The 23,967-nt window shown below is 35.2% G+C and overlaps 1 long non-coding RNA gene across 3 annotated transcripts in view; it reads left to right on the top strand.

The window, feature by feature from the left end:
- The window catches only part of LOC109502592, a 372,974-nt gene that overhangs the window by 236,209 nt on the left and 112,798 nt on the right, over positions 1-23,967 (top strand). For 2 of the 3 annotated variants that reach the window (XR_002744006.2, XR_006583540.1), the window contains exons 3-4: positions 19,217-19,460; positions 21,516-21,784. This is a non-coding gene — a long non-coding RNA (uncharacterized LOC109502592). The remainder of the gene's footprint in view (positions 1-19,216; positions 19,461-21,515; positions 21,785-23,967) is intronic. The other variant, XR_006583541.1, reaches the window with a different exon arrangement.

Genomic DNA, 23,967 nt, shown 5'->3' with positions numbered 1-23,967 from the left:
TTGGGGCAATGTCTAGGTTATGTCTCAGGGATTTGAATTTGTCACCTTAACTTATCCAGGGTCTGGTGCACTAAATTATCCAACCTAATGGATGGTGTCAGTGTTATCAGCCCCAAATGACAGCGTTTGTGTTAAATTGGTGGAGGAACAAGTATCTAGTCGCTGTGAGTTTTACTATCAATTTGCTTACATGATTTCATGACCTATTTTACCATTATATACCTATGACTAAAGACTTCCCATTCCATGTCTTTTATTGTTTCTTTCTAATTTTTTTTAAATGTTTTTATTTATTTTTGAGACAGAGAGAGACAGAGCATGAGCAGGGAAGGGGCAGAGAGAGAGGGAGACACAGAATCTGAAGCAGGCTCAGATTCAGCTCAGAGCCAGATGTGGATCTCAAACTCACAGACTGTGAGATCATGACCTGAGCTGAAGTTGGATGCTTAACCGACTGAGCCACCCAGGTACCCCTTTTTATTGTTTCTTAATAACCAATTCTGAATACTGCACTTTTCTTAAGTAAATCTTGTCAAAACCCAGTCTGGTACCAACTTTGATGCTGATTAGGATTCTTTGATTTTGATCAATAAAATCTGACTCACAATTTATCGAATAATTTAAAAATTAATAAAAAAAACTATCATGTTATGGACAGTATACTGGGTAGTGCCCAGAACCAAGAAAATGAGAAAAAAAAATTTTGATTCAGACATAAAATAAACCACAGTAACTCTGGCTATCTTAGAAATAGAGACTTTTTGGCAGTGTTTAATGTGCCATCATCTAACTGACACAGCTTCAAAATTGTTGGGATACTGCATTTCCAAATAAGATTCCAACTGCGTAGATGAGCGCAAGGTTATAATACTACTAAATTTGCTGTTAATTGATTTGGCAGGAATTAACCAAATAAGATAATATGGGCCCCAAAACACTGTAAGCATTTTATACATCTTATCTCATTTAATATTCAAAATAACCTTAAGAGGCAAGTATCATTAATATCTTTATGTGACAGAAGAGTAAATTGGCCCAGGTCACAGAACTAGGAAGTAGTGAACAAAGATTCACACAAAAAGGCTCTCATTCAGCTTTGGGCTCCACCAGTCTTCTGTGTGACAAATTCACAGACCAGAACTGTACTTATGATTTTACAACTTTTATTTTTCTGCAGTAAAATAATTTTTCTCATTATTTAGGTTGAATCTTTCTTTTACAAAATTATAGATCTTTTCTTGTACCTACAAGAGTGTCAATTCTGCAAGCACAACACTTTGAAAATTATGATAATTAAAGCAACTGATCCAAATTATAGGAACTCATTCAAAGCAAATAAGTAAGTCTTTTACTTATCTGTTTCAAAGTTAGTGGTTTTATTGTGGGTCCTTTGATTATGATTTTCTAGTTTTTCACATTGAGGCTTGAAGGTGTTTCTTAAATGCTTAATTTTTGCAATTTATTAAAAATTTTTGTGACCTAAATTGTAAGAGACATATGAATTCCCCAAAGATATTTAGTTGGAAATAAAATTTCTCACATTGTAGGACAAGTCTTTCACATGGATCCGCTGAAAAAATTGTGTATTAAACAAATCCTTTATATTTATTTATTTATGCTCTGACAAAGAGTAGGAAAAGTCTCCACAATTATACAGTTTCTGCTAATTTTTTTTCATTATATATTTTGGCACTGAGCTTCTTACTATGTTTTTATATTCTTCGACATGTCTTGTGTGCTATTCAGATAACCCTTATTAGTCACTCACAGACATTTTTCACAAAAAAATCTTACTTTTCAGTTGCTATTTCTGTTCAATCCAGTTTCTTTATTTTGGATTTTCCTGATAAAACTTTCTAAAATTGGAATTTAATTTTTCATTTTGTGTGTGTGTATCTGTTTGTGTATGTATAAAATACTGAACTTGAAGTTGTAAAGCCTTGGAATATAATACAGAATTTCAAATCATTTGGTCATACTAGACAAGTTGATATGAATGCTCATACTTATTTGATTTCATGCTTTGTATTTCTGAACCTTGATTTCTATGGGTTTATTTTACTTTATTTTAATACAGATTCATTTGCTTTTATTAATTTATTTTTGTAGTATTAATTATTGGGAAGTATACATCCTTTAAAAATTCTTATCATTCTAAAAATCGTTTTTAAATTAATTATAAAAGTCAATAATAAAATATTTTACCATGTACCACCAACATACATCATTCCTATAAAGTGTGAAGATTAATTTATATCCTTCCATATTCTTCTATATTATTCTGATTTGTGTAACATGCATTTAAGATTCTTCCATTTCTTTTCAGGGCTTAATAGTTCATTTCTTTTTAGCACTTGATAATATCCCATTGTCAGATATACCATAGTTTATCCATTCACCTACTGAGGGCATCTTCATTGTTTCTAACTTTTGACAGTTGTGAATAAAACTGCTATAAATATCTGTACAAGTTTTGTGTGAACATAAATTTTCAACCCCTTTGGGTAAATACCAGGGAGGGTGGTCACTGAATCTTATGGTGAGAAGTGTTTAGTTTTCTAAGAAACCACCAAACTGTCTACCAAAGTGACTGTGCCATTTTGCATTCCCACCAGCACGAATGAGAGTTCTATTGTTCTACATTCTTGCCAGCATTTGGTGTCCACAGTGTTTTGTATATTGACCATTCTAATAGATGTGGTCTAATAGACCATTCTAATAGACCATTTTATTTTAATTTGTATTTTACTGAGGACATATGATGTGAAACATCTTTTCATATGTTTATTTGCCATCTGTATATCTTCTTTGGTGACATATCTTCCAAGATACTTGTCTTATTTTTGGATCAAGTTGTTGTCTTTTTTTCTTCACCTTTTATGTGAAGAGTAAATATAATTTATATTTAGAAGTAATGAGTCATTAACATATACTTACTTCAAGAAGTAATTAAAAGTAAATTGATAGGAGTTGACTGTAAGGCTCAGGGATTCCTTTTTTTGAGACATAATTGACATATAATTTTGCATGTGCTTAAGGTGTAAAATCTGTTGTATTGATACCATTATATATTGTGATATGATTACCACTATAGTATTAGCTAAAACCTCTATTGGGTCACATAGTACCATTTCTTTATTGCAATGAGAACATTTAAGATCTAGTCTCAGGGAAACATCATCAAGATGGTGACATAGTTTATTCCTGACTTTACTGTCTCACGCATGAACAACTAACAACTATTTAAAAACAAAGCACCACTGAGAGAATGCTAGGACATGAAGCTGAGGCTGAAGCAATCCCCCATACCACAAAGACAAAGACAGACTGCATTAGGTGAATAAGAGAAGTAGCTACATATTGACTGCATTGCCACTCCCACTGCCAGCAGGGTACCACAGGAGAGGTCTTCCTCCAGTGAGAAATGAAAACCTAGGGGGGGACAGTCAGCCCACCCAGAATTGTGGGTCACTTTGTGGGAGTCCCTATTATGATTTCACACCATGGGGATCTCACACCATAGGGCTCAACCACTCAGAATCTGATTATGACAGAAAAGGGAAGAGGTGCTAACACAACCTGGATCTTGACAGACCAAACTCACACCTGCAGTGGCCAAGTAGTAACCTCAAACAGAGGTTTTGCTTATCTATAGAATCAAGTCAGAGGCTCATAACAACCAAAGAACTTGGTGAATTACAGATCCTCAAACAAGGAGCTTTGTTGGCCCTAGAGCTCAGTTTGCCCACACGCAGGCAAGGAGCTAAATAACAGTCCTGCCCACTGTGGAGAGTGTCTTCCAGCCCCATCTGACCAGAAGGACTGGCAGCAAATCCTGGAAACAGTGTGACCCAGCAATGCTTGAGCTAAAAGTTGGGAGACCAGTGATGAATCACCCCCAGAACAAAGCCAGTACGGAGTGTGGAGTATTCTCCTGATTTTCACAATCAGGGCAATTAATTCATAGCCAAGATGGAGGGTAGCTTCCAGCCTGTCCTAATTAGAGACCCTGTTTGGGAAATTGAGAGTAGTCTGAAGCACCCCTCCCACCAAGGCAAGTTTGCTGAGATATAGCCCCACCTGCATTGGAGAGTGTCTTCAAGCCCCCATGTGATCAGGAAGGCTGGCAACAACTTCTGGAAGCTGTGCTGCCCCAGTGGTGCTTGAACCGAGAGGAAGGCAGAGCATAGTTTGAGGCACAAAGACAGTGGTCCTGGTGGTCAGGGAACTTGGGGTGCAGATAGCTTGAATGAATACAGCAAAGAGCTTTGCTGGCTTTAGAACTGCTTCTTGCTCTGTACTTGGGCACGAATCTAATTTGTAGCCCTAATCATCACTGAATACAGCTTTCAGCCTGTCTGAGCAGAGAACCTAACCAGAGTACATGGGAAGCTGCATAGCCCATTTAGTAGCCCTGTGTACACTGGCACTTAAACGGAGGGTATAGCTCATCAGCAGAGCCAACTGGGGGCATCAGCTGACCAGGGAATTCACTGCTCACTCTGGACTGATTTGGATCCTCAAAAACTGGGCTGTACAGGTTACTGTACCTGTACAGCTACCCTGCCAGGGCAGGTAAGCTAATTCATATCCCCCATGTCCAACTGAATATAATGCTGAGTCCTCACCATCTAGTAAGTCTGACTAGAGAATCCACGCAACCAGGAGCCCATCCTATAGCCTTCATTGGGGTAAGAACCAAGCCAGAAGGCTTATCCAAATGTTCTCAGCCGGTGGCACAACTCCCATCCCTATCCTCAGAGGTTGAACAGTTATCCCACACAAAGTTGATAACAGCAGGCCACACCTGCCCAAAGAGAACAGCAGTGGACCCACCTGGAAACCCCAACTGAGCTGACTGGTGAAAAACTGTATCTGCCAAACCAAACCTGTAAAGTCTAAAAGAGAAGCCTAAATGACTCAAAGGCACAGATACCAACACAAAGAATCAAAGATTACAGTTTGATATCAGGTAAATATGATCCTGCCAAAGGAATCAAATAAATCTCTAATAACTGATCCTAAGGCAATGAAAATCTATGAACTGTCAAAGAATTCAGAATAACCCCCTTAAGGAAGTCTAGTTAACTTCAAGAAAATACAGACAATTAAAATTAGGAAAACAGTGCAAGAACAAAGCAAACAGTTTGACAAAGAATAACCACCACCACCAATGATAACAACAACAGAAATCCTAGAGTTGAAAAATTCTAGAGTTGGAGAATTCAATAGAAACTTTCAAAAGTCTATTGGACCATGAAGAAGAAAAAATCAGTGACCTAGAGGATAGAACATAGAAAATTACCCAGTCAGAGTAGCAAAAAGAAAAGAAAAAAGAAAAAAAAATAATGAAAAAGACTAAACAAAACCTGTAGGAATTGTGGTACACAATGAAAAGGAATAATATTACATTACTGTGGGAATTCCAGACAGAAAAGAAAAAGAGAAATGGGTAGAAGTATATTTAAAGAAAATGATGGCTGAAAACTTCTGAAACCTGGGAAGAAATGGATATCCATATCCTTAAGGTTGAAAGGACCCAAATTGGTTGAGTATGAATAGGGCTATCCTGAGATATATTATAATTAAATTATCAAGATTTAAAGACAAAGAAAGAAAGACTTTTAAGAGCATCAAAAGAAAAGGTATATCCAAGAGAAATTCCCTAACACTTTTGGCAGATTTTGAGACAAATTTTTCAGGCCAGGAGAGAATGGGATCACATATTCAAAGTGTTGGCTCTATTTGCAGATGCAATGATTTATGTATAGAATAAGACAGATAACTGTTAGATCTAATCAATAAATTCAGTAAAATTGCAGTATACAAAATTAACATACAAACATCAGTAACATTTCTATACAATAACAGAACAGTTTCTGAGAAAGTAATTGATCACATTTATAATTAAAATAAAATACTAGAAATAAATTTAACTACAAGATGAAGAACCATTACTCTGAAAATTATAAGGCTCTGGTGAAAGAAATTGAAGAAGATACAAATAAACAACGGTACACTGTGCTCATGGATTGGAAGAATTAATATGATTAAAATGTCAGTAATACATGAAACTCTCTATAGATTTAGTGCAATGCCTAACAAGATCCCAATGGAATTTTTTTACAGAAGTAGAAAAATAATCCTAAAATGTATATGAAACCACAAAACACCCCCCAAAACCAAGGAAATTTTAAAAGAGAACTAAACTAGGGGCATCACAATTCCTGATTTCAAGCTATATTATAAAGCTATAGTCATCAAAAAAGTATGGTATTGGCATAAAAACAGACAATCCAATGGAACAGAACTGAGAGACCAGAAATAAACCGAAGCATATATGGTCAACTACTATTTGACAAGTGAGCCAAGAATACTTCATGGAGAAAAGACAGTCTCTACAATAAGTGGTGCTGGCATAATTGGATAGTCACATATTTTTAAAAAATAAAACTGGACTCAGACCTTACAACACTTACAAAAATTAACGCAAAAGGGACTACAGACTTGAATGTAAGTCCATAAACCATGAAAAACCTAGAAGAAATCATGGGAATAAAGCTCCTTGATCTAGGTATTACTAATGATTATTTGGATTTTCCACCTAAAGCACATGCAGTAAACCGAAAATAAGCTAGTGCGGGATCACATCAAATGAAATGGCTTCAGCACGAGGAAAGAAGCAATCAACAAAGTGACAAGACAACCTACATAATAGGAAAAATTTGCCAACAATATACCTCATAAGTGGTTAATACCCAAAATATATAAAGAACACATACAACTCAATCAGAAAAACAAAACAAAAAACCCAATTTAAAAAAACAGCAAAGGACCTAAATAGACATTTCTTCAAAGAAGATATACAAAATGTCAACAGGTACATGAACAGAAGCTCAAAATCACTATTAGGGGAATGCAAATTGAACCCAGCAAGAAATATCACTTCATGCCTCTTAGAATGGACATGATCAAAAAGACAAGAGATAATAAATGCTGCCATGGATGCATAGAAAGGAGAACCTTTGTCCCACCAACAGAGTGGGGCTGTAGATTCATGCAGTCACTATGGAAAACAGTACGGAGGACCATGAAAAAAATAAAAATAGAACTACCATATGATCTAGCAATTTTGTTTCTGGGAAGATATCCGAGGAAAATGAAAACCCTAACTTGATATCTGCACTCCGTGTTCATATCAGTGTTATTTACAATAGCCAAGACATGGAAACAACCTAAGTGTCCATCATTGGATGAATGGATTAATAACTTTGTGGTTTATATACACAATGCAATGTTATTGAGCCATAAAAAATGAGGAAATCTTACCATTTGCAACAACATCGATAGACCTTTAAGGAATTATGCTAAGTGAAATAGGTCACACAGAGAAGAGAAATACCATATGACTTCATTTATATTGAAAGATAAAAACAAAAACAAAAGCACCTCAGCAAAACAGATCAGACTTGCGGTTACCAGTGGGGATGGGGTAATTGGAGGGAGGTGGTCAGAAAGTGTAAACTCCCAGTTTTGTGATAAATAAGTCCTAGGGATATAATTAATACACAACATTAGTATAGCTAACACTGCTATACAATATACAAGAAAAATTTTATGAGTAAATCTTAAGAGTTCTCATGCCAAAATGAATTTTTTTTCTTTATGTCTCTTTTTTTATTGTATCTGTAGAAGGTGGATGCTATTGAATCTATCACGGTAATCATTTTACAATGTAAGTAAATCAAGTGCTCTATGCCTTATACTTACACGGTGATGTATGTCAATTATTTTTCAGTAAAACTTGGGGGAAGGGGTTAGTCTCTTAAAAACTTTGAAGTACATAATACAGTTATTATTGACTGTAATAATAATTCTGTGCCTTAGAGCTCCAGAAATTATTCATCTTTTAGTTATAAGTTTGTATCCTTTAATAGCATCTTCCCAATCCTCCAACTTCAGCCTTTGGTAACTACCATTCTACTCTCAGTTTCTAGGAGTTTAGCTTTTTTAGATGCCACATATTAGTGATAAGATACAGATTTGTCTTTCTTTCTCTGTCCTAACTTAGTGTAATGTCTTCAAGTACTATCCATATTTCACAAGTGGCAGAATTTCCTTCTTTCTCATGACTGAATAATATTGTATCTAAAACACGTCTTTATTCATTCATCCACTGGCAGCACATGTTGTTAATGCTGCAATAAACATGAGAGTGCAGATATCTTTCTCATGTCCTGTTTTTATTTTCTTTGAATATATACCTGGAAGTGGGATTGCTGGATCATATGGTACCAGTAGTTTTTAATTAATTAATTACCTTTTTTTTTGGTAATTTTTGAGGGAACTCCATACTGTTCTTCATAATAATGAGCCAATATACATTCCCACTAGCAATAAACAAGGATTACTGTATCTCCATATCCTCAACAATGCTTGTTACCTTGAAGCATCAATCTAAGGAACCTAAGTCCCCTTGTTTTTAGCCAGTTTCTTTGGCACCCCTACATCCAGAGAACACTAACTCCCTCGTCATTGGGAAAAATCTAACCTTTTAAAGGAACAAAAGATTTCCTCTGATGACATCCTCGTCCCGATGCAACAACCTATTAAGAATGCCCTTATGGTGTTTATAGACACCTCAGGGAAAACTCACAAGGCTTCTTGTCTTTGGAAAACTGGGAACATATACACTGGACTGGCTCTAGCCAACATTCATAACTGCAAGCCATATTATTAGCTATAGAAACATTTTCCCAGCCCTTAAACATTGTCTCCGAAATGTCAAGGAGCAAGGACTACCCACTTTAGATTTCCCTACCAGTGTTCCAGGTAAAAATTAACCATGGGGAACAAATCGTCTTAGGTGGACCCAAACGTAAGTTTGTTGGTTTGAAATAGACCTGTTTATCAAAGGTCAAATAAGCTCATGTTATGATTTAAAGAAATTGTTAGCTTTGTCTCACAGTTTTCATGGGTAATTGTTAAGATATCTTCCAAAGACTTTAGTAGCCTAAAAAGTTTTACTTGCGTGATAAATTGGGATTGAATTTATTGGGCATCTAGGCCTTTTCTAAATAGGATGGGATGCTAAAGCATGGCTTACTAAACAAGGCTTATCTGTTTTTGGCTTCTCATTTCAGAGAAACTAAGGATACTAGGGTCTGATGGTAAACATGCTTTGTGCTTTATAAGTTTCTGAGGTTTTTTAAAACAAAATTCCCAATATTTAAATTGTAAATGAAGTCTTTTTGACCAATTAGGCTTCTTTGGTATGTTAAGTTACTCTGGAAGAACTGTCAAACAAATAACAAGACTTAGGTTACATTTGAGTAAATGGTATAACTATTCTTGAGATTATATGCAATTTCTAGTTTTAATATTTTTTGGTATAAGGTCATCACTTGATATTCTGACCATTGAAGTGTTTTGTGCCACAGAAATAACTGAATTTCCTTGTCAATTGCATTAAATCTTTTAATCATGTCCATTTTTGAGTCTTTTTGTCATAGTTTTGTGACTCTTGTTGGAAGACTTCTTCACCAGTATAACTTCCAATAGATAGATGATTCTTTCAACTCAAGGAGTCTCCATTTCCCCTGAACTCTGTCTTTCCCTTTTGTAACTCCTCTATACCTACCCCAGCTGAGCAGTATTGACCCATAGGTAAGAACATTTCTATGCCCCTATTCAGCAGGAAGAAATTACAGAAGAGAAGAACATCCACCCTCAGCAACCTTAAAGATTTTAAGGGTCAGAATTGTTCAGGGGGGGATGATGTGGGAAACAAAGGCAAGGCAAGGGAATGGCAGATAAAATTAAATTTCCGTGTAATCCAGAATGCCAAGCAATTGTCGAAAAACCACATAATAAACCTTAAAATATGTTCAAAAAACAAAAAATGGGGAATTACCCATGACTGTCTACATTACAACCTCAACTTCTCCCCAGTTGTGCTATGATCACTCTTACATTTTCAAATCTTGACCCTCAAGTACTAACTGCATCTGAGCTACATTCTTCTTAATTAGATAAACCCTCTTGTCCTATGGTGCTGGTTCAAACTTCTCACCTGGGGTCGAGGATATGCTTGTGTTCATTCAGATTCCAGACCTCTGAGGATTCCCTCTCAGTTGGTGAAGCCATGACATATCATGGTAGAGACCCCCAGAATATCTTCCAGTCAACCAGGACTTCCAGAGAATGACTCTGAATGAGTGAACACTGCTCCCATTTTTCAAGATGGAAGGAGCTCCATCATTGATTCCTCATCCTGAAGCCACTCCACAAACCCAAGTCCCTGCCCCTAATATAACATGGGGAATCCTTAAACGCCTATCTAACCAGTCTGACATCCTGTTACAACACAATGGTATTGCATATGCCCCTGATCTTCATCTCATGACCATGATCTCTATCACTGGTATTCATTAACCAGGCAAAGGTTAATGATTAATAGGCTTTTTAATCATGGGGATCCTAGTCACGAATCACCCTACAAACCACCCAACAGCAAAAAAAAAAATGGATCCGAAGCTTGTCATGATGGTCCTCGCATGTAAACTTAAGAAGGCGAAGAAAAACAAAAAAGGGGGAACTGTGGGGAAATAGGTTCTACTTACATAAATGGGTTAGAAAAAAGCTTAGGGTGGAAAGCCACCACCATGGGGTGAACACACCTGAGGTTAGCTAGCAAGACATTGTAATGCGATCACGAGTAACTTGTTATATCATCTGGAGGAAATTACTTTCCATATGATGCCAATATGTTATCACAAACTCCACTTGCTTCCCAGATGCTTTGCTTCTTGAACACACAAGTTAATGATTACGATCTGATAGTTTTCTTCACGTTCATCACAGGTATAAGATCTTGTTTTCTTCACACTCTCCTTATGGGTAATATCTTGTGAGCTCAGTAAATACGAACCTCCTGTTCAGGTCCCTTGTGTCCTCCTGAACATTAGCCTGTGTTGTATTCAGTTCTGCATCTGCTCTCTTGTTGGACAAGAGAGAACTCCAGACTCATGGTCAGTGACAATTGAATATCTTTTAATATATCTTTTGGCCTTTTTGATGTCCTATTTGAAAAAAAAAAAAAGTCTGTTCCTGTTCAGTTCCTCTGCCCATTTTTTAAATCAGACTGTTAGCTGTTGAGTTGAATGAGTTCTTTAATATTTTGGGTATTACCCCTCTATCCAATATATTTGCAAAAATTTTCACCTGTTTGTTACATTGCCTTTTCATTTCTTGAGGTTTTCTTTTGCTGTGCATAAGTTTTTAGTTTGATTTAGTCTCGTTCACTTTTGCTTTTGTTGCTTATGCTTTTTGTGTCATATCTGAAAAATCATTACTAAAGCTCATGTCTTCGAACATCTTCCCCATGTTTTTTTGCTTTTTTTGTTTTTTTCTAGAAGTTTTATGCTATCAGGAATTATGTTTAAGTTTTTAATCCATTTCAGGTTAATTTTAGTGAATGGTGTAAGATAGTCATCCAATTTCATTTTTCTGTGTGTGGTTATCTATTTTTTTCAGGTTTTTTATTGTTGTTGAAGAGTCTCCTTTTCATATTGAATATTGTTGACTCCCTTTTCGGATATGAGTTGACCATATATACCAGAGTTTATTTCTGGGCTTTCTCTTCTAATTCCATTGGTCTTGGTGTGCATTTTTTAAAAAAGAATTAATGTTTACTTCTTTTTGAGAATGAGAGAGAGAGAGAGAGAGAGAGAGAGTGGGAGGGAGGGAGGGAGGGAGGGAGAGGCAGAGAGGCAGAGAGGCAGAGAAAGAGGGAGATACAGATTCTAAAGCAGACTCCAGGCTCTGAGCTGTCAGCACAGAGCCCAATGCAGGGCTCGAACTTATAAACTGTGAGGTCATGACCTGAGTCAAAGTTGGACACTTAACTGACTGAGCCACCTAAGCGCCCCTCTTGATGTACATTTTAAGCTGGTGCCATACTGTTTTAATTACTATAGCTTTGTAACATAGTTTAAAATAAGGCAGCGTGATGTCTCCAGCTTTGTTTTTTAGTGGGATTTTTGGATATTCAGGGTCTTATGAGGTTCCATACAAATTTTAGGATTTCTTTTCTATTTCTGTGAAAAATGCTATTGAAAGTTTGTTAGAGATTACATTGAACCTATAGATAGCTTTGGATAGAACATTTTAATATACTTTGGAACATTGATATTTTAGTGTACTTTGGGACATAATAGCTTTGGAATATTTTAATAATATTAATTATTCTAATAATGACCATATTATATCTTTCCCACTTCTTTCTGTTGTCTTCAATTTCTGTCACTAAATTCTGGTAGTTTTTGGTGTAAAGATTTTTCACATTCCTTGGTTAAATGTATTCCTATTGTTTTGTTTTGTTTTTGATGCTATGGTGAGTGAATAGTTTATTTCTTTTTCTGAGAAGTAATTGTTAATGTATAGAAATTCTGCATATTCATTTGATACCCTGCAGTTTTACTGAATTCATTGCGCTAACAGTTTTTGGTTGAGTCTTTATGATTTTATATATTCAGTTCACCAACTTACGATGGTCAGACTTACAATTTCTTTCAACTTTATAGTGGTCTGGAAGCAATACACATTCAGTAGAAACCATTGTTCACATTTTGAATTTTCATCTTTTTCAAAGCTAGCAATATGCAGTACAGTACTCTCTCATGATGCTCTGCAGTGACACTGAGATGCAACTCCCAGTCAGCCTTTGCAATCTGGAAGGTAAACAACCAGCGCACTTACAACTGTTATATGCCTATACAACTATTCTCTTTTTCATTTTCAGTGCAATATTCAATGAATTACCTGAAATATTTAACACTTTGCTATATAAAATAGGCTTTACCGTAGATAATGTTGTCATCCATAGACTAATATAAGTTTTCTGAGCACATTTAAGGTCAGCTAGGCTAGTCTATAGTAGGTTAGATGTATTAAATGTCTTTTTGACTTAACATTTTCAACTTACAATCAGTTCCTCAGTATGTAACCCCGTAATAAGTCAAGGAATATCTGTATAAAATCATATAATCTGCAAATAACAACAATTTTACTTCCTCTTTCAAATCTGAGTATCTTTTATTTATAAATTTATCTTGTCTTATTGAACTAGCTAGTACTTCCAATGCTATGTTGATTAAGGTGCTAACAATGGGCACTCTATTGTATTATTTCTGACCTTAGAAAAATAGCTTTCAATCTTTCATCATTGAGTATAATGTTAGCTTTGAGCTTGTTGCATATAGCTTTTATTGTGTTGAGATATACTCCTTTTATACACAATTTGGTGAAGATTTTTATCATGAAAGCATGTTGTATTTTGTCAAATGTTTTCTGTGCATTTATTAGGATGACCATATGATTTTTTCTTTTATTCTCTTAATGTGGAGTATCACATTAATGTATGTTCAATGATTCTTTTATTTATTTATTTATTTATTTATTTATTTATTTATTTATTTATTTATTTATTTTTGGGACAGAGAGAGACAGAGCATGAACGGGGGAGGGGCAGAGAGAGAGAGGGAGACACAGAATCGGAAACAGGCTCCAGGCTCTGAGCCATCAGCCCAGAGCCCGATGCGGGGCTCGAACTCACGGACCCCGAGATCGTGACCTGGCTGAAGTTGGACGCTTAACCGACTGCGCCACCCAGGCGCCCCTCAATGATTCTAACATCTCAGAAATGAACCCCATTTGGTCATGGTGTATGATCCTTTCATTGAATTGTTTGCTAATATTTTGTTGAGAATCTTTGCATCTATATCCATCAAGGGTATTGATCTATATATAGTTTTATTTTCTCTTAATGTAGTGTTACCTGACTTTGTTATCAAGGTAATTATGGCCACATAAGATATATTTGGAAGTGTTACCCCCTCCTCAATTTTTTGGAACAGTTTGTGAGGGATTGGGCTTAGTTATTTTTTAAATGTCTGATGGGATTCACCAGTGAAACCACCTTCTGGGTTTTTGTGTGTTCAGAGATTTTTGATTACTGATTCAGTCTCTACTCATTATTGAACTGTTCAGATTTTCTATTTCTTCATGATTAAGTCCCTGTAGTTGTGTGTTTCTAGGATATATCTTCTAGGTTATTTAATTTTTGGCATATAATTGCTAACAGTAGTCTCTTATGATCCTATGTATTTCTGTGGCACCAGCTATAATGCCCCCTATTTCATTTCTTTTTTTATTCATTTGAGTCTTCTCTCTTTTATTCTTGGTCTAGCTAAAGGTTTGTCATTATTTTCTTTTTATCTTTTCAAATCACCAGTTCTTAGTTTCATTGATCTTTGCTATTGTTTTTCTCATCTGTATTTTGTTTTTACTTCTGCTCTGATCTTTATTATTTCTTTTCTTCTATTAATTTCTGGCTTAGTTTGTCCCTTTTTTGTAGCTCATTGAGGTGAAAAGTGAGGTTCTTTGAGTTCTGTCTTGTTTCTTAATGCAGGCATTTATTGTTATAAACTTCCCTCTTAGAACTACTTTTGCATTGTTTCATAATGTTTTGATATTGTGTTTGTTCATTTCAAGATATTTCTTGATATTCTTCTAATATCTTCTTTGACCCATTGGTTGTTCAGAAGCATGTTTTTGAATGTACACATATTTGTGAACTTTGCAGTTTTCTCTTTCTTATTGATTTCTAGTTTTATACCATAATGATTAGAAAAGATACATGGGAATTTGAATCTTCCTAGATCTTCTAAATCTTCTTAAATCTTAGAACTTCTTAAAACTTGTAAGATTTGTTTTGTGGCATATCATATGATCTGTGTTGGAGAATGTTTTGTTTGCATTTGAGAATAATGTGTATTCTGCTTATGTTGAATGGAACATTCTATAAATTTCTATTATGTCCATTTAGCCTTGTGTTTGATTCAAGGTCAGTGTTTCTGTGCTGATTTTCTATCTGAATGATCTATCCATTGAGGAAAATGGGTTATTGAAGTTTTCTACTACATTTGTATTATCTATTTATCCCTTTTCAGATCTGTTAATATTTGCTTAATATATATAGGTATCTCAATGTTAGGTGTATATATTTTTGATTTTCATTATCTCTTTTTGATTAACTGACTCCTTTATCATTATATAATAATCTTTTTGTCTCTCATTTTCATTTTTGGCATAAAGTCTACTTTGTCTGGTATAATTATCAGTATTCACATTTTCTTCTGTTTCCTTTTGTTTTTAAACAATTTTTTAACGTTTATTTATTTTTGAGAGAGAGTGAGCATGTGAGTGGGGGAGGGGCAGAGAGAGAGGGGGAGAGAGAGAAACCCAAGCAGACTGTGTGCTATCAACACAGAGCCAAACATAGGGCAAGATCTTGACTTGAGCTGAAACCAAGGGTTGGATGCTCAATTGACTAAGCCACCCATGCACCCCATCATTTGCTTTTGTTTTCTATTTGCATGGAATATCTTTTTCATCTGTGAGATATTAGAAAAAAATATATTGGTCTTTGCCGCACGTTCTTGACACAGAGCTCCTGAAATCCTTCCAATTTACTGGGTAATTAGAATGTCTTTTGTTCTAATAAGATGATTCTGGATAGACTCCTAGATGGCTCTTGTTTGGGGTTTAGTCACCAGAAAGACTAAGCTTGGAGTTTTTGGTCCCCACTCACCCCCATTCTCTTGAGAAGATAGAAGAACTGAAAATTAAGTTAATGATCAATCTTGCCTATGTGATAAAGGCCCCATAAAAATCCTAATAGTATAAGGTTCAGAAAGGTTCTGGATTGGTTAACACATCTATGTACTGGGAGAATGAAGCACCCCAACTCCATGGGGACAGAAGCTCTTGCATTTGGGACCCTCCCAGACTTTATCCTATGTATTTCTTTGGCTATTCATCTGTATCCTTCAGCATATCCTTCAATAAGATGATAGATGTCAATAAGTGTTTTCCTGAGTTCTGTGAGTTGTTCTACCAAGTTAGAGTAATCCAAAAGGGAAGAAAGTCATGGGTAACTCTATTATATAGCCAAGTCAGACAGAAGTTGTAGGTAGCCTGGGGACCTCCTGTTTATGATTGGCATCTGAAGTGGGGGACAGTCTCATGGAACTGAGCCTTCCTATGAGACCTGATGGTATCTTCAGGTAGGTAATGTCAGAATTCACTTAATTGTAGGATGTCCAGCTGCTATTGCAGAGAATTGCTTTGTGTGGGAAAATTTCCACACATCTGATGTCAGAGGTATTGTTAGTATAGTAGTGTTCGGTATAAAAGTAGACACATAGGAGGAAGAGAACTGTAGGTCATCCAGTACACCAGCCCTTCACTTTGAGTTCATGTGTGTTGTTAAAGCTGAAGCGAGTCTCTTGCAGACAGCATACAGTTGCTTCTTTTTAAATCCTTTCAGGTATTCTGTGTCTTTTTATTGGTGAAGTCAGCCCATTTACGTTTAGAGAAATTATTGGTACATAAGACATACTAATAACATCTTATTAATTACCTTCTGGCTGCTTTGTATTTATATTGATGTTGTTTTCCTTCTGTTTCTACCTACCTTTGTGAATTGGTGATTTTCTGTAGTAATATGATGGTTCATCTTTCTTTATCTTTGTGAATCTACCCTAGGTTTTTGCTTTGTGTTAATGTGAGGCTTACAAAAATCATCTTACAAGTACAATAATCCATTTTAAGCATATAGCAACTTGATTGCAAAACCCCTACCCTTTTATTCCTTTCTTCATGTTTTTAATGTTACAATTTACCTCTTTTATATGGTGTATTCAGTAACAAAGTATAGTAACTATAGTTATTTTCATACTATTTTTCTTAGACTGTTATACTACATATAGTTAAGTGTTTCACACACATATTGCAGAATTGGTTTTTTAAATATGACTGCATATTTACCTTTATCAGGTATAAAGGTATATTTACCTTTATATCCATGTTACTAATTAGCATCTTTTCATTTTTTCTGAAAAGCTTTGAGCATTTCTTGCAAGGCAGGTGTAGTGGTCATTAACTCTCCCCCCTTTTCTCTCTCTCTCTCTCTCTCTTTCTCTCTTTCTCTCTTTTCAGTCTAGAAAAGTCTTTATTCTGCATCCTATCTGAATGATAACATTGTTGGATAGAGTATTCTTGATTGGCTTTTTTTATTCTTTTGACACTTTATTATTATATGTCTCCTGGCCTGTGAGGTTTCTGCTGCAAAATTTACTGATAGACCAATGAGACTTCTTTTGTAGGTCACATTCCTTTTATTCTCTAGCTTGTTATTTGGATTCTATCTTTGACTTTGGTTTTTGAACATTTCATTATAATGTGTCTTGAAAAAAGAGTATTTTTTGTTGTTTATTTTTTTAATGTTTATTTATTTATTTTGAGAGAGTGAGAGAGCATGTGTGCACTCACGTGTCAATGGTGGAGAGTCAGAGATAGAGGGAAAGAGAGAATCCCAAGTAGGCTCCATGGTATCAACACAGAGCCTGCTGTAGGGCTCCATCCCAAGAACCATGAGATTATGACCTGAGACAAAATCAAGAATTGGATGTTTAACTGACTGAGCCACCCAGGTGCCCCTTGTTGTTTTGAAATGAGATAATAAGGTAATCTATACACTGTGTGAACTTGGGTGTCCAAATCTTTCCCCAGGTTTGGGATGTTATCAGCTATTATTTCTTTACATAAGCTTTCTAACCTCTTGTCCCTCTATTCTGGAACTCCAGTTAATCTGGTATATGTACCTTTGATCATGTCCCATAGATTAGGTAGGTTTTTTTGTTTGTTTGTTCGTTTTGCTTATTCTTCATTATTTTTTCTTTGTTTTCCCACAACTAGGTTGTTCAGAATTCCTATCTTCTGACTTAATGATTCTGTCTTCTTTTTGGTCTGTTCTCATGTTGATGCTCTCTTGTTGCATTTATGTATATGTATGTATGTATGTGTGTGTATTTGTTTGTTTATTTATTTATTTATTATTTATATTTCATTCATTGCATTCTTCATCTCCAGAATTTCTATTTGGCTATTTTGTATGATTTTTGTATTTTTGATGAATTTCTTATTTTGTTGATGAAGTGTTCTTCTGATTTCATTGAATTATCTTTCTGTCTTTTCTGTAGCTTGTTAAGATTCTTCAAAACAGCTATTTTGAATTCTTTCTTAGCTAGTTTGAAAAGTCATGTCTTTGAGTTTGGGTACTAGAGGATTATTGTTATCTTTTACTGATTACCTATTACCTTCATTCTCCATTTTTCTCTTATTTTTTTATGTTGCAATTTTCACATTTCAAAATTACTCCTCCTATCTTTATTAATTATTAGTAATAATTAGTAATAATTTACTAATTAATTAGTAAATAATTAATAAAATAATAAATTAGTAATAATTTACTAACACTGGAGGACAAGAAGTACAGATAGGAGGAGTAATAATTAGTAAATTATTACTAATTATTACTCCTCCTATCTGTACTTCTTGTCCTCCAGTGTTAGACTTTTTTCATTGATCTTATATCTAGGATTTTTTCCAACTTTGTATCAATATACCTGCTCCCCACTTCCTTCTCCCTCTTGTGGTTAAATTCTTAAGTCTGTATATTTTACCTTGTTTTGGCAACTCAGTAGGCTGGCTGCTGGAAAACTCTTTTATTTTCCAGAAAGTGGCACAGTAGTTCAAGTTCGTATTTTCTCCTTTACTTACAGACACTGCTTTGATTTTCTGAGCACATTTGATATGCAGGGAGCACTTTCCTGATGCTGTATCATAAGCATTCACAAGGAGCCAACTGCAGAGTGATCAGAGAAGTGTAGGTTTAGCACTAAGGTGATGGGGGTACCCATGGGTGGGGGTGGGAGTTCTTGGGTGAGGTTCTCCCAGCAGCATTGGGCAGGCTTCTTGTGATAGTCCTTAACAGTCAGCAGGAACTGCATCCCAGTGTTGCCTTTTGATATTCTTTTATGCCTCTTCCCTGATCCCCTCACTGCTCCCAGCCTTGGACATCCCGCTTCAGTATTCTGGGTGCTGCTGGAAAGCAGTGGGTTTCTCAGAATCCTACATAGCTGGAATATCAGGGCACTTACGCACTACTCTACTTTTCCTCTGTCAGAGAGGTCATTGCTAGCTAGTTCAGCTCTGTACTATGTGGTTCTGAAGGAGAGACAATGCTGGAAAAGTTCCTCCTACCCACTTCAGGATATCCAAACTCATGTTTGTTTATTTATTTTCTTCCAAGGGAGTATTAGAATCTCTCCTCAGGAAGACTAGACTTCTACAAAACCTCTCTTGTGTCTCAGTGGCCAAATCATCACTTTCTGGGTAATACCCTACCACGACCAAGAAGAAATGGTGTTAGTATGTGGCCTCTGCTGATTCCACAGACAGAACTCAGGTCTGTCTGCATAAAACCCAATGTACAGATGGGCAAGTCTTCTCGCAAGTCCTTTGGCATATGGTGCTGGATCCCACAATTCCTAGAGGTACTTTTGTTTGTGAATTTATGCTGATTTTTAGCAGTTGACAAAAGGTAGACAGGTTATATTTCCGTGATGCTGACATCACCCTGATTTCTTATTGTTGAGTTTTAAGAGTTATTTGTGTATTTTGGATATCAGTCCTTTATCAGAGGTATCTTTTGCAAATACTTTAACAATTAGTCTGTGGTTTGCCTTATTCTCTTGATGTTATCTGAGCAAATAAGAATTTCTAATATTAATGAAGTCTAGTTTGTCAATGATTTCTTTCCTGGATAATGCCTTTGTTTTATCTAAGAAGTCATTATTGTATCCAAGATCATCTAAGGTTTTTATTTTTAATTTTATTATTTTACATTAAAGGGTTAAAAAAAGAATATGCAGCAGCTACTTATGTGGCCTGTAATGTCTGAAATATTTACTACATTGCCTTTTATAGAAAATGTTTGCTGACCCTTTAATTACCCAAAACTAATATGTAAGTGAAGTGTTCAGAGGTACACAGAAAATATTCAAAGGAAATACATAGTCTTGTATTTTTACATCAAAAGAACTTTATGCCCTAGGTAAAAACAGATAAAATAACATCAATCAATAAATGAAACATTTTAAAGGAAACTTGATATGTAACATTTTCAGTTTAAGGACCCTCAACTTATTTAGGTTTGATCAGTAGCAAGAGTATGTAAGTATGTAGTTATAATTACAATTGAGAAATATTAACTACAATGCAGAATTTTACATTATAGAAATTTCACATCCAAAAAAAAACCCCGAGAAATAACACATCCATCTTTTTTATTTACGAGTATTTTGTGGAACATTTTATAAATGTTGGTTAGAACATCTATATATATCTGTATTTTACTATGAAATTTTTGTCTGAAGGATTGCTGGAAAAAGCCATGTCTTTAAACCTATGTTAAAAAGGATAATGATTAGTTTAAACATTTTTAAATCTTTTTAATGTTTATTTTTGAGAGAGAAAGAGAGAGAGAGAGAGAGAGAGGGAGAATGAATGGGGGAGGGGCAGAGAGAGAGGGAGACAGAATTTGAAGCAGGCTGCAGACTCCGAGCCATCAGCACAGAGCTCGAAGCGGGGTTGAACCCATGGACTGTGAGATCAAGACCTGAGCCGAAGTCGGACACTCAACCGACTGAGCCACACAGGTGCCCCTAAACATTTTTATTCCAAGATTTACCTACGGAAGTTGTTGAGGCTTAGATAGTCAGTTAGAATGAATTTTTCTCCAGTTCTCCCTTCTTATTTCATAATGTATCCTCACCTCTGATGATGGAAGATGTAGATGTTAGGCATTGACAATACGTTCTCTGCACAGGTTATAGTACTCTAGTGAGAATACAGATATTAAAGGGTACATTGGTCAAACCAGTAAGTTTAATGTAATTGTCAAAAAAAGCATCAACTTTATGTAAATACTTAATTGTCCTATTATTTGAATTACTTTTAATTCTATATATGTATTGATACCTATAAATTTCTCAGCTCAAATGATAATTAGGATTTTTAGCTTATTAAATTAAAACATTCATCATATTTTATTGAGTTTTAGTTTTAAAGGGATGATAGAGGAATTCTTTCTTTCATGGAATAAATTAATATGAAATGTAAGTATCATTTAGAGCAAGTCTGGTCTAGGACAAGTTTAAGTGAGATGATACATTCAAGATAAGAGAGCCATGGATGCTAATTGTTTGATATTTTTTTATGTTTTTCTCCCTTCTCCATGTTTGATTTAGTACCAATATTTACCTGATGAGCACAGTATGATTTAATGTTTTAACGCTTTTAGAGATTATGAAAAACAGTGGGCATTTTAATTAGTGAATCTCCATATTGTTTTTCTTAGTAAAATTGTCTGATATTTAGTTTCTATAAAAGCAAGTGGTAATATACCTTGTGACATCATCCTGGCCTTAACTGCATGGAAAATGATTACAGAATCTGAAGCCTTACTATTCTTACTGCTGCTACTAAGTGTATTGGGTTTTCTCTGCATTTGGTCAAAAAAATTACCTAATTACTTGAATTATTTAAAGGATTTTCTGTACTTTGCAACTGAAGAAAAACATCAAAACACTAGGTCTTGAAGGCTCCTATGCACTCCTCCAGAAATACCACAATAAGCTGCTTGGAAAAATACAAGAAAGAAACTGATAATTCTCGCACTCTACATTCAGTGATGAATGAATATCTGACATATTCAATCTCCATTTTCATTAAGAGATGATCCCACCCTTCCCTGGCTTTGGGGATTTTGAGGTCTTCCTCTCCCCATCCCTGATTGGAGAAGAATTCAGTAGTTCTGGTGAGTAATGGCTTGTCTACTATTTAATTTGTCATTTTTAACCACTTCCTTTATTTCCATTCAAAGAAAGTTTGCACTTATAATTTACTTCATTTTCTTTTTTAATTCACTTACAGTTCAGTTAAATTCATTCAGTTAAGACAATTTTTCATACTTATGTACACATTACTTTTTTATCTTTTTATTTACCTTCTCTTTCAGTTTTTCTTTAGTTATTCCAAGAAAGTCTTTGTTGACCTCTCCCTCTTTTATTTAACCTCTTATATTTATTCCATTTGTGGGTCAAAGAATGATCTCTCTTAAGCACAAAAACACAAAAGAAAGGTAATGGTAAATATATATCAAGGAAAACGAAAGTCATAAAATTTAAGTGAATTTAATCCTAAAGAAAAGCATGTGATGGGAGTGCCTAGGTGGCTCAGTCATTTAAGCGTCTGACTTCGGCTCAGGTCATGATCTCACAGTTTGTGATTTGGATCCCTGCTTTGGGCTCTGTGTTGACAGCTCAGAGCCTGGAGCCTGCTTCAGATTCTGTCTCCCTTTCTCTCTGCCCCTCCCCCACTCATACTCTGTCTCTCTCTCAAAAATAAATAAACATTAAAAATTTTTTTAAAAGAAACGCATGTGATATTAAACTTGATAAATATTGACATTGCTTAGAATTCCCCATATGGATCTCTTTTACTTCCATCTACCATCTTTTATTCCATCTACCTCTTTTCTATCTACCTCTTTTATTCTCCTTTAGTGAAAACTCTTTATCCTTCAAGAATTAGAATTCATATTAACATTTGAATCCCTATTCAATTTTCTGTTTATTTCTGCTATTTTTATATAGCAGACTTACTGTACACTGACTTACATTAGAAATCTTAAGTTTCAGAGTGACATATAATAAAACCGATATTTGTTTACTATACTCTGGAACATAATTAGCATTCAAAATACTGTTTCTATGAGCAGTCCGTTTGACTTTTAGAAAAAGATATTTTTTGAAAGTTGGAACCTCCCATTGTTTTGAAACACTGAATGAATTAACAAGAAACTGAAGTAAAGAGTTTAAAAACAACCTTTAAAATAGGTCAATAAAAAAAGACACCTGAAATTATATGAACTCAGTATTTCCATTGGTAGATCTTTTCTTGGGTAATCACCAGTTTGTTCATCAAAGTTAACATTTTACCAGCAGTGAACAAGTTTCCCCCATGATTAGAAGCATCTGAATCTGAGCAGCACTCTTTGGCATAACGCTAAATTATACGCCATTTATTTAGGCAGTTACTGTGTAATTAGTGTGTCTTAATTTGAGCATTAAAAATGTATTGAGTTCTACATGCAGCATTTATAATTACAAGATCAATTTGCGGTTAACTGATTTCACTGCTAAGATTTTTGTATCTGGAATATTTAAATGAATTTCCAAAATTGCCACAGTAGAAAATTTTGTATTGAATACTTCAGTAACAATAAATCATTTGTATTTTATGGTAGATTAAAATTGAAACACGCAGGGGCGCCTGGGTGGCGCAGTCGGTTAAGCGTCCCACTTCAGCCAGGTCACGATCTCGCGGTCCGTGAGTTCGAGCCCCGCGTTGGGCTCTGGGCTGATGGCTCAGAGCCTGGAGCCTGTTTCCGATTCTGTGTCTCCTCCTCTCTCTGCCCCTCCCCCATTCATGCTCTGTCTCTCTCTGTCCCAAAAATAAATAAACGTTAAAAAAAAATTTAAAATTGAAACATGCAAAGTACAAAACCAATGAAAGAACTAATAATATACTAGAAACAAACTATTATACACACACACACACACACACACACGCACACACACAAAATATACATACAAGGATGGTCATTTCAGGTTAAAATGCCTTATTTAGGAAGAATAAAGCCTTCATTGAAGATTTTTTTCTATTTTTCTGAAACCAGGCATTTTAACGTGGTGTGATACTTTCTTAAATTTTGTTTTATGACCTCCATAAGCAATGTTCTGAAAGTATTCCTATTTGTATTTCTGTATTGCCAGAAAGATTTAGTCTCCTCATATCTATGCAAGTTCTTATGCCACTTAAACATCAAAGTGACACAAGCTTGACTTTCTCCCAAAATCAAGCATAAACATGATTGACTTAGTAGATTGTGTCATGATATAGACACATTTATTCTTTGACTAAAGTTGATAAACTGAT

Source organism: Felis catus, chromosome A1 (assembly GCF_018350175.1).
Source record: "Felis catus isolate Fca126 chromosome A1, F.catus_Fca126_mat1.0, whole genome shotgun sequence".
NCBI classification, from domain to species: Eukaryota; Metazoa; Chordata; class Mammalia; order Carnivora; family Felidae; genus Felis; species Felis catus.
The sequence above is the reverse complement of the archived record's forward strand: the minus strand, read 5'-3'. Positions and strand labels throughout refer to the sequence as shown.